At 34.6% G+C, this 12,099-nt stretch overlaps 1 protein-coding gene across 1 annotated transcript in view; it reads left to right on the top strand.

The window, feature by feature from the left end:
* LOC116569989 overlaps nt 1-12,099 on the top strand; it is a 90,285-nt gene that overhangs the window by 16,577 nt on the left and 61,609 nt on the right.

Genomic DNA, 12,099 nt, shown 5'->3' on the forward strand with positions numbered 1-12,099 from the left:
CTTTTTGCCTTCTTTGCTTCCAAGAACATTTTATATGAATCCATTTTATTCTTCCTCTTGATGTATCATTTATACTTCTTTTTAAAATCTTTATAGTGGTTGCTTGTTATTGACATTATACATTTTTAAAAGTAATCTTGTGTCCATTCTACAACACCATAACCATACCACTTAACATATAGTGCACATATTTTATACAGAGTTAGGTTCTGAGATCACTAGCCAATCTCTTTCCTCTGTTATACTGTCCAAAGTCTTCATATGTTTACTTTATATATTATATCTAGGATTTCACATGGATTTAAGGAGAGGTACAGAGTGATGTCTAACTAATTGTATCTGGAACCATCAGCCTCTGAAATTTTCACACTTAAGAATTGACTTTAAATTTAGTGTGATTTTTTAGGTATGGGAAATATTTATGTAGTTCAAAAACCCAAACTGTGTTAAAAGGTATGTTCAGAGTTTTCTCATTTCCATTCTTGTCCTTCTGTTCATTTCCCTCCTGTCCTACTTTTATTGCTTTCTGATTTTTCTTCCAGTGTTTCCTTTTTGCAAATATAAGTAATTACATAATTCCTATCTCCCTTTCTTTCTCCCACACACTATTCTGCTTCTCTATTTTTGACTTTATACTGATTACTCATTATTTGTGTGTAAACTCTTTTTTTTTTTTTAAAGATTTTATTTATTTATTTGACAGAGAGTGATGACAGGTAGGCAGAGAGGCAGGCATAGAGAGAGAGAGGAGGAAGCAAGCTCCCTGCTGAGCAGAGAGCCCGATGCGGGCTTGATCCCAGGACCCTGGGATCATGACCTGAGCCGAAGGCAGCGGCTTAACCCACTGAGCCACCCAGGCGCCCTGTGTGTAAGCTCTTATCTATATTTTGAATACATGGTCTTCACTTGTGGGTGGATGCAACCCAAGTTTATTAACTAGTCAATGATGAACATTTGGGTTTTTTTATTTTACTGTTATTACCAGCAGTGCTATAATGAATAACCTTGTGCATATATTATTTTCTAACTGTGCAGGAATAGATTTAAGATAAATTCCTAGAGATGAGATTGTTGGGGAAAAGCTAATGTATCTGAAATATTTTAGTGCCCCAAATTTATATTTCTTAAAAATAAATGTGATTGTATTACTATTTTACTAAGAACATTCACTGGCTATTGATTGCTTAAAAATTTCAGAATATGGCTCCAAGAAAATATATTCTCTTGATTCTCTTCCACATCTTGTACTATGTGCCCTCTTGTTTTCTTTGTTGCAACCTTATTGATCTGTTTTTAGGACCTGGTGCTCACTGTCTTCTTTTCTTACAAGGATCTTGGTACTTGCTTTTATCTCTGTTTGGAGTGCTTCTATTTCCTTATTTTAGTTACTCCTACACTTCCCTTAAAGATTTTCTCAAGCCTCGTTTTATCTTAACATTTCTTTTTCTTTGAGTTTGAAAACTTTAATGAAAATAGTAAATAATCAGTGAACCCCTCCCCACCCAGCTTCAACAAATAGCACACATTTTTTTATGGAAAATTTATTGAGCTCCCTCAAGTCAAGTATTGCTGTTAGAAATATTGTATTGTATGTTTTTGATTCCTTGTGCTTACCAAATTTGCAGATTTACATTTGTTTATATAATTTAATTATAATTTGCCCAAGAATGCTGAGCTTCCTGAAAGGAAACATTCTGTATTTTGTTCATAATTATTTTTCTAGTACTTAGTCAAGTACTTGACTGAGTGTTCAGACTATCCTAGGAAAGGCTGTGCTATTAAATAGTTGGAGAATTGCACAGGTGTCCCCAAATAGGGAGTATTAAGTAAATAGTTATATTTTAATTCTTTTTCTTCAAGATCACATACTGTAACCTATAAAAGAAGGAGATACGGGGCGCCTGGGTGGCTCAGTGGGTTGAGCCGCTGCCTTCGGCTCAGGTCGTGATCTCGGGGTCCTGGGATCGAGTCCCGCATCGGGCTCTCTGCTCGGCAGGGAGCCTGCTTCCTCCTCTCTCTCTGCCTACTTGTGATCTCTCTCTGTCAAATAAATAAATAAAATCTTTAAAAAAAAAAAAAAAAAAGGAGATACACTAAAAGATATAAATTAAGGATTTGTTTTAGTGATTTGATATACAATTTTTACAAGCTAAAGGAGTGCTAAGAGAAATTTATAGCACTAAATGTTTACATTAGAAAAGAGAAAATGTCTCAAATCAGTAGTGTATATAATTTCACATTAAGAAAGTATAAAAGAGCACGGTAAACCCAACTTCAGCAGAAGAAAAACTCAGTGGAAATCAATGAAATTGGAAACAGAAAAACAATAAAGAAAAACCAGTGATAGAAGATGATGAAAAGAATAATAAAACAGGGGCGCCTGGGTGGCTCAGTGAGTTAAGCCGCTGCCTTCGGTTCAGGTCATGATCTCAGGGTCCTGGGATCGAGCCCCACATCGGGCTCTCTGCTCAGCGGGGAGCCTGCTTCCCCCTCTCTCTCTGCCTGCCTCTCTGCCTACTTGTGATCTCTATCAAATAAATAAATAAAATCTTAAAAAAAAAGAATAATAAAACAAACCTCAAATAACAGTGAATGAGATAAATGAACACAAATGGTCAATATGACAAATAAAATAAGGATATAAAAAACACAACACCGACAGACTCCAAAATTATAATAAGAGAATATTGTAGAGAACTCTATACACATAAATCTGACAAGTTAGATAAAATGGAATAATTAGTAGGAAATCAAAAATACCACAATGAACCCAACAATGATAATTTAAATAGTCCTATAACCATTAAAGAAACTGATTTTGTAACTTAAATACAAAAGAAAGAAAAGGACCAGATATTTTTAATAAAGAATTATTCCAAACATTCAAAGAAAAATAAACACAATTTCCACACAATCTGTTCCAGAAAATAGAAGTAGAGAGAACAATTTCAAATTAATTTTACAAGGTCAGCATTATTCTGATGTGGATACTAAGACAAAGATAGTACAAAACTATAGACCAATTTCTCTCATGAAAGAGATGTAAAACTACTTTTACAATATTAGCAAATGGAATTTAGCAATAAATAAAAAGGATTATGTGACATGACCAAGTAAGGGTTATTCCAAGTTTGCAAGACTGATTCAGTGTTCAAAAATCAGTCAGTGTGGTCTACCACATTAGTGGGTAAATAAGAAAAACTGCAGAATTATGGCAGTAGATACAAAAAATATTTTTTGACAAAATTGAACATCCATTCATAAATATTCTCTGAATACTAGAAGTAGAGGAGAGCTTCCTCAAGCTGATGAAAAATGTCTGTAAAAGACCTCCTGCTGAGTAATATCATCTGGTGAAAGACTGGATGCTTTCTAAGATTGGAAACAAGGCAAATATGTCTTTTCTCACCACTACCAAGAAAGTTTACCAAGGTCCCAGCATAAAAGAACATATAAAAGCAACTGATAATAAGAAAACGAAGTAAAATATAATGCCCTTTACCACCACTCAAAATAATGAAATACTGAAGTATAAATTAAGCAAAACTTGTACAGGGCTTTTATGCTGAAAACTATATAACCCTGATGAAAAAAATCAAAGTTCTAAATCAGTGTATATAGTTTGTTTAGGGATTGCAACATAGTAAAGATATTAACTCTTCAGAATAGGTAACTGATACAGTAAATGTAAATGTTAAGCCAAGCAAGATTTAAAAAAACACAACAGCATTATTCCAAATTTATATGTGAAGCCAAAGTAACCAGAACAGATAAAACAATGTTGAACAAAAAATATAATGTGGGAAGCATTACTGTCTGAGTTAAAGAATACAGAAATTGACCCCTAAAAATACAGCTAACTGGTTTTTGAGAAAGGAAAAGACAGTTCAATGGGAGAAAAATAATGGTACAGAGCCAATGGATATCCACAGGCAAAAATTTAACAATATATATATATATACAATGTAGACATAACTATAACTATACAGAATTTAACTCAAAATGTACTGCAAATTTAAATGTAAATGTAAAATGACATAATTTTTAAAATTTGGAGAAATTTTTGGACCAAAAACTTGGTGAATCAAAAACACTGATAAAAATTGAACTTCATCAAAATTAAAAATTTAGACCTTGGAAAAACCTTATACAGAGGATGAGAAGACAAGTCACTGATAAGTGTGAAAATCATATTTTTGACAAAGAACTCATTATAAACTCACAAAATTCAATAGTAAAAAAAAAAAAATTAAAGGAAGGAAGGAGGGGAACACTTCCAAAATAATTTTATGAGACCAGCATTACTCTAATACCAAAACCAGACAAAAACACCTCAAGAAGGAAAATTAGAGGCCAATATCCTTGATGAAATATATGCAGAGTCCTCAACAAAATGTTAGCAAACTAAATTCATCAATACACTGAAAATCACAGAGCATGATAAAGGGGAATTTATTCCAGAGATGCAAGGGTGGGAATGGTTCAATATCTGCAAGTCAATCATTAAGATATATCACATGAACAAAATGAAGGATATAAAAATCATGTAATTATATTAGTATGCAGAAAAAGCATCTGACAAAACTCAACATGCGCTTATGATAACAATTCTCAACAAAATGGGTACAGAGGGAATGTATCTAAACATAATGAAGGCCACATATGACAAGTCCACAGTTAACATCATAGTGAATGGTAAAAAAGCTGAAAGTTTTTCCTCTAAGATTAGAACAAGGATGCCTACTCTCACCATTTTTATTTAACATCCTCTTGCAGCCCCTAGCCACAGCAGTTTGGCTAGAAGAAGAAATAAAAGGCATCTAAATTGGTGAGGAAGAAGTAAAACTGTCACTATTTGCAGATGACATGAAACTATACATAGAAAAGACTAAAGACTCTGGAAAAACTGCAGAATATAAAAAATCACTATGTAGAAATCTGTTGTGTTTCTGTACACAAATCTACTAGTAGAAGGGGGAAAAAATCACAGTTACAATAAAATTTTTAAAAAAGAATAAAATACCTAGGAATAAATTTAACCAAGGAGGTGAAAGACACACCATACACGGACAAAAAAAGACATTGTACACTGACAACAATAAGACATTGATGCAAAAATTGAAGAGAAATAAATGGAAAGATATTCTGTGCTTATGGAATGGAAGAATCGATATTGTTAAATAGTCCACACTACCCAAAGTAGTCTGCAGATTCAGTGCACTCACTATCAAAATTCCAATGACCTTTTTCACAGAACTAGAAGAAACAATTCTAAAATTTTTATGGAACCACAAAAGACCCCAAATCGCCAAAGCAGTCTTGAGAAAGAACAAAGCTAGAGGCATCACGTAACATTTGACTTTGAAAACCAAAGAGGCCAGATTTCCTGAGTTCTTACAATCAATGGAACTTAACATCTGAAACATTAAAAATCAGTGGCCTAACATCTGAGAGAACAGGGGGATGACAGGAAACTGAGTCCCCACCCAAATAGCCCTGCAGTGATATAGCATAGGAATAGTGGTTTGAAAATAGCATGGAGTATATCAGATGGAAGATTTATTTACTAATCTCAGAGCCTGTGCTGGTGGGACAGGAATCATTCAGTGACTTCTCCAGGAATAAAGGAGTTGGCAGGCACCATTTCCCTCCCCCACCCCACCCCCAGCATAGCAACCTGTGGGAACCAGCACAGTGCCAATACTCACTACCTAACTTGCTAACAGTGCCCACTTCACTCCCATTCCCCTATGGACATGTGACTTCCAGCAAGGCCTCAGCACCAGCTCTTTTCCCACAGAGGACCCTCCCAAACCTTTTGTTAACACTGTGCATCCTACCTTCAACCTCCACAGTCTGTGCTTCTGCGGATCCACCCCCCTCCAATACACTCCTGGCCAGAGCCCATCCAAAGTACTGTGACAGTGCTGGCAGAATGTAAGCAACCACAGCAACAGGGAGAAAGACAACCACATACTGGGGGAAGATACCTGGTCTACTACAGGTCCCACCTACCAAGGAAAACTTCTTGGGGGACAAAACAGGGAAAGTGTCCTGCACTTCAGTACTGTTGCATCTCTGGCAAATAACTGGTCCGACTCTCATCAAGCCTAAGGAAGCCCCAAAGTGATCACTATCACCACAGCAACTAAATCCTGCCTACAACAAGTAGAGAGATGTTGAAGACAACTGTCCAAGGAAAAAGTGCCTCAGCCACAAAAGAAAGCACAAGCAACACACATAGGAGGCACCTCTGGAGTACTAGGTTCTCGTGACCAAGGGACACTCCACTGCAGGGCACTACAGAATCCCTTTTTCATAAGGCAACTACTTTTAAGGGCAGGAAATGCAGCTAATTTTCCTAACGCATAGAAACTACACAGAAAGTTAGTCAAAATGAGGACACAGAAGCATATGTCTTAAATGAGAAGACAGGACAAAATCGCAGCAAGAGACATAAACAAAATGAAGATAATTAATATGCCTGATAGAGAAATTAAAATAATGGTCATAAAATTACTCAAAGGATTTGATAAAAGAGTGGAAGACCTAAGAGCTACCTTAAAGAGGTAGAAAACATACAAAAGAACCAATCAAAGAAGAACTCAATAAATGAAATTAAAAATCATTAGAAGGAATGAAGTAGACTAAAGGAGGCAGAACAATGGATGAGCGACCTGGAGGAAAGCAATCAAGCTGAACAGGTGAGAGAGAAAAAACTAATATAAAATGAAAATAGATTTAGGGAACTTGGCAACACCTTGAAGCATATTAACACTCCCATTATATGGATACTCTATACCTCTATAGAGTATATATACTCTATAAGAGTATACTCCTATAAGAGACTGATTTCAGAACTAAAGACACAGGCACCTGGGTAACTCAGTTAGCTTCTAACTTCAGCTCAGGTCATGATCCCAGAGTCCTGGAATTGACCCCTACATCAGACTCTGAGCCCATTTCTCCATCTCCCTCTGCCTGCCAGTCCCCCTGCTTGTGTACTTATGCTCCCTCACATGTGGTCTCTCTCCCTGTCTGTCAAATAAGTGAATAAAATCTTTAAGAAAAAAAGAACTAAAGAAAGTGAAGGGATGGAGAAGTATTTATCACACAAATGGATATGAAAAGAAAGCTGAGGTAGAAATACTTATTTGGACAAAATAGACTATTTACTTAATACATGGATAGTCAATATATACTATTGTATTTGTCTTTTTAGCTTATATTTAAATTATAGTTAATATACAGAATATTAGTTTCATGTGTATGATATAGTGATTTACCATTTCTGTACAATACCTGATACTCATCACAACAAATGCACTTCCTAGGCCCCATCACCTATTTAACCGATCTCTCCACCCACATCCATTCTGGTAACCAGTAAGAAAAGAGATTTTTTTTTTTAAGATTTTATTTATGTGTCAGAGAGAGAAAGAGAACAAGCAGGGAATAAGCAGAGGGGGAAGGAAGTAGGCTTCCCACCAAGCAAGGAACCCAGTATGGTACTCATTCCCAGGACTGTGGGACCATGACCTGAGCCAAAGGCAGATGCTTAAATGACTGAGCCACCTAGAAAGAAAGAAAAAAGATTTTAAAACAAAAACTGTTTTTTTGTAAGAACGTAATATAATTTAAAAGGGAACAACCCAATAAGAATTTATAACGATATGCACCAACACAGAAGCACCCAAATACATAAAGCTCATAATAATAAACATAAAGTAATTGGTGTAGTAATACAATAATATTAGGGGACTTTAATACTCCAGTTACATCAATGAATAGATCAAACAGAAGATCAACAAGTGGTTTTAAATGACACATCAGCCAGATGGATCTGATATATAGTCAGAACATTCCACCCTAAAACAGCAGAATACACATTCTTTCCAAGCGCACATGAAACATTCTCCCAGAATAGATCACATATTAGGACATAAAACAAACCTCAACAAATTAAAAAAGTCTAAAGTAATACCATGTCTTTTCTGATCACGGTACTTTGAAAATCAAACAGAAGAAAGAGTCTGGAAAGAGCAAAACTACATGGAAGTTAAGTGACATGCTACTAAACAGTGAGTATGTCAACCAATAAATAAAGGAGGACAACAAACAATACATGGAGACAAACGAAAATATAATTATAATGGTCCAAAATCTTCAGGACGAAGCAAAACTGGTTCTGAGAGGTGAGTTTATAACAATACAGACCCATCTCAAGAAGCAAGAAAAATCTCAAAAAACTACCCTTACACCTAAAGGAGCTAGAAAAAGAACAAATGAAACCTCAAACCAGTAAAAGGAAGGAAATAAATATTAGAGCAGAAATAAACTTAATAGAAACTAAAAACAAAAAAACAAAACAAAAACCAGTAGAACAGATCAATAAAACCCAGAGCTGGTTCTTTGAAAAAATGAACAAAATTGATAAACCTTTAAACAGATTCATCAAAAGAGAGAGAGAGAACTCAAATAAACAAAATCAGACATGAAAGAGGAGAAATACATCCAACACCACAAAAACTTAAGCATTTGGGCAGACCTATTACCATCAGTGAAATTGAATCAGTAATCAAAAACCCCCAACAAACAAAAGTCCAGGAACAGATGGCTTTGCAGGCAAATTTTACCAAGCATTTAAAGAAGAGTTAATACCTATTTTAAACAAAAACAAAACAGAACAAAACAAAAAAGGAAGGAAGGAAGGAAAACTTCCAAATTCATTGCAAGAGGCCAGCATTTGCCCTGACACCAAAAACAAAGACTCCACATAAGAAAGAGAAAATAAGATCTGATGTATAATATAGATGCAAAAAACACAGACAAAATATTAGCAAATCAAATCAAACAATACATAAAACAATACATAAAAAAGTCATCCACCACAATCAAGTGGAATTTATTCCTGGGTTTCAAGGGTGGCTCAGTATTCACAAATCAATCAGTGTGATACATCCCATCAATATGGGAAAGGACATAAACTGTAGGAACATTTCAATAGATGCAGAGAAAGCATTTGACAAGATACAACATCCATTCATGATAATAATAAAAAAAAAAACCTTAACGTAGATTTAGAGAGAACATACCTCAAAATAATAAAGACCATATATGAAACACCCACAGCTAATAACATCATTCTCAATGGGGAAAAAATAAGAGCTTTTCTCCCAAGGTTAGAAACAAGACAAGAACATCCACTCTCACCACTTTTGTTCGACATATTACTGGAACTCTTAGCGACAGCAACAAAGCAAAAAAAAGGAGTAAGAGGCATCGAGATTCGTAAGGAAAAAGTAAAACTACGACTATTTGCAGATTACATGACTCTATATATAGAAAACCCAAAAAACTCAAACCAAAAAAACCCTGCTAAAACTGATAAATGAATACAGTAAGGTGGCAGGATAATAAATCAATATACAGAAATCCACTGCATTTCTGTACCCTAATAATGAAGTAGCAGAACGATAAATTAAGCAAACAATCTCATTTATAATTGCACCAAAAAGAATAAAATACATAGGAATAAACTTAACCCTGGACATGAAAAGACCTATACTATGAAAACTATAAAACATTTATGAAGGAAATTGAAGAGGACACAAGCAAATGCAAAGATATTCCATGTTCATGGTCTGAAAGAAAAAATACTGTTAAAATATACATACTACCCAAAACAATCTACAGATTTAATGTTATCCCTACCAAAACACCAAGCATTTTTCACAGAACTAGAATGATCCTAATGTTTGTATGGAACCATAAAAGACCCTAAATAGCCAAAGCAGTGTTGAAAAAGTAGAACAAAACTGGAGATATCACAATTCCAGATATCAAGTTCTATTACATGATGCTGTAGTAATCAAAACAGTATGATACAGGCACAAAAATAGACACATAGATCAATAGAAGAGAATATTGAGCCCAGAAATGAACCCACATTAACATGGTCAGTTAATGTTCAACAAAAGCAAGAACATACAATGGAAAAAAGATAATCTCTTCAACAAATGATGCTGGGAAAAGTAGCAGTATGCAAAAGAATGAAACTGGACCAATTTCACCATACACAATAATACTTAAGATGGTTTAAGGAGCTAGACGTGAGGCTTGAAACCATAAAAATCCTGCAAGAGAACACAGGCAGTAATTTCTTCGACATTGGCCATAGCAACATCTTTCCAGATAGGCCTCTTGAGACAAGGGAAATAAAAGTAAAAATACATCAAAATCAAATACATCAAATACATCAAAATAAAAAGTTTCTGCACAACAAATGAAAAAAATCAACAAAACTAAAAGGCAACCTACTGAATGGGAGAAGGTATTTGCAAATGATAGGGCTGATAAAGGGTTAGTCTCCAAAATCTATAAAGAACTTATAAAACTCAACACCCAAAAAATGATCCAATTAAAAAATGGGCAGAAGACTTGAACAGACATATCCCCAAAAAAGACATCCAGATAGCCAACAGACATATAAAAAGATGCTCAACATGACTGATCATCAGGGAAATGCAAATCAGAACCACAATGTGATGTCAGAATGGCTAAAATCCAAAAAAAAAGATACAACAAGTGTTGACATAGATGTGGAAGAAAAGAAATACTCTTGCACTATGGGTAGGAATGCAAACTGGTATAGCCACTGTAGAAAACAGTATGGAGGTTTCTTACAAAGTTTAACTACAAAGTTAAAAATAGAACCAAACTACTAAGGATTTACTCACCAAGTACAAAAACACTAATTCAAAGGGGTACATGCACCCATATGTTTAGTGAAGCATTATTTACAATAGCCAAGAGGTAGAAGCACCCCAAGTGTCCATAAATAGAGGAAGTCATGGTAAATACATACAGTGGAATATTACTTGGCCATGAAAATGAAATCTTGCCATTTGCAACACACAGATGGAACTAGAGCATAATGCTAATAAGTGAAATAAGTCAGAAAAGGACAAATATAGATATCACTACTATGTGGAATTGAAGAAAAAAATAAATGAACAACAAAATAAAAGAGAAACCAAAAAACATACTCTGGTTAAGAGAGGGGTGGTGGGTGGGGCCATGGATGAAATAGGTGAAGGGGATTAAGAGTACACTTCTCTTGATGAGCATTGAGCAGTGGACAGATTGGTGAAGCATTTTGTGCTCCTGAGACTAATATAACATTGTATATTAACTATACAGGAATTAAAAGTTTAAAAACTTTTTCATTAGTATAGTATTTGCTAAAGGCAAACTGTTACCTATGATTACAATTTCCTGAAAGCTCAGATGATGGTCAGAATATTTTAGCTGCGAAGTTCTTTTATAAGTATATGTTTCTTCAGCATAATGCTATTACACACTTAATAGACTACAGTATAGTGTAAGCATACATACATTGTGTAACCAAAAAATTCATGTAATTTACTATAATGCAGTATTCATTTTATTGTGATGGCCTGGAGCTGTACTTGAAATATCTCTGAGTTATACATAAATAGGCCTAAACAGAGAAGCTAACAGCAATAAAAAGTAGGTGATTTCAGTATTCCACTTACAATGATGGAAAGAAAGTCTAGACATAAAAATTAATAAAGAAACAGCTGATTTGAACCTGATAGACCAATTGGATGTAACAGACAAATATAGAACCTTCCATCCATCAGAAGCAAACATAATTTTCTCAAGTACATACATTATTCTCCAGGAGAAATCATGTTAGGTTTAAAAAAAAAAAAAAAGCAAATCTTAACAAATTTTAAGAAGATTGAAATCATTCTGAACTATAAACCAACAACAACAAGAAAATAGGAAAATTCAAAAAATGTGGAAACTAAACAACACAGCTAAATATTGGGTCAGAAAAAAAAATGGAAAAATAATGTAAAAACTATCTTGAATCCAGCAAAAGCAAAAATACAACATGCTAAAAGGTATAAGATGCAGCAAAAGCTGTAGTAAGAGGGAAGTTTGTAGCAATAATGCCTATATTAGGAAATAGAAAAACATCAAATAAACACCTTTAAGTCTCAGGGAACTAGAAAAACAAGACCTGAGGCCAAAAGACAGGAAATAATAAAGTTTAGAGCAGATAAATGG

The sequence above is a fragment of the Mustela erminea genome, chromosome 12, assembly GCF_009829155.1.
Source record: "Mustela erminea isolate mMusErm1 chromosome 12, mMusErm1.Pri, whole genome shotgun sequence".
Lineage (NCBI taxonomy): Eukaryota > Metazoa > Chordata > Mammalia > Carnivora > Mustelidae > Mustela > Mustela erminea.